The 210-nt window shown below is 53.8% G+C and overlaps 1 non-coding gene across 1 annotated transcript; it reads left to right on the forward strand.

Annotated features, from left to right (window-relative positions):
• LOC118344993 lies at positions 1–115 on the forward strand (the record flags this gene model as incomplete). The annotated part of the gene is made up of 1 exon (XR_004798699.1): positions 1–115. It is a non-coding gene; the product is annotated as a 5S ribosomal RNA (ribosomal RNA).
• Positions 116–210: the final 95 nt, after the last annotated feature.

Raw genomic sequence — 210 nt, forward strand, 5'->3', positions numbered from 1 at the left:
GCGATCATACCAGCACTAATGCACCGGATCCCATCAGAACTCCGCAGTTAAGCGTGCTTGGGCGAGAGTAGTACTAGGATGGGTGACCTCCTGGGAAGTCCTCGTGTTGCACCCCTCGTGTTTGTTTTCTCCGCCTTGCGAGATAAATTGACAAGAAGGACCACTCGGGGGTGGATTTTTGAGAAAATCTCGCCCTGCCCATCGCGTAGC

This window comes from Juglans regia, unplaced genomic scaffold (genome assembly GCF_001411555.2).
Source record: "Juglans regia cultivar Chandler unplaced genomic scaffold, Walnut 2.0 Scaffold_11364, whole genome shotgun sequence".
NCBI classification, from domain to species: domain Eukaryota; kingdom Viridiplantae; phylum Streptophyta; class Magnoliopsida; order Fagales; family Juglandaceae; genus Juglans; species Juglans regia.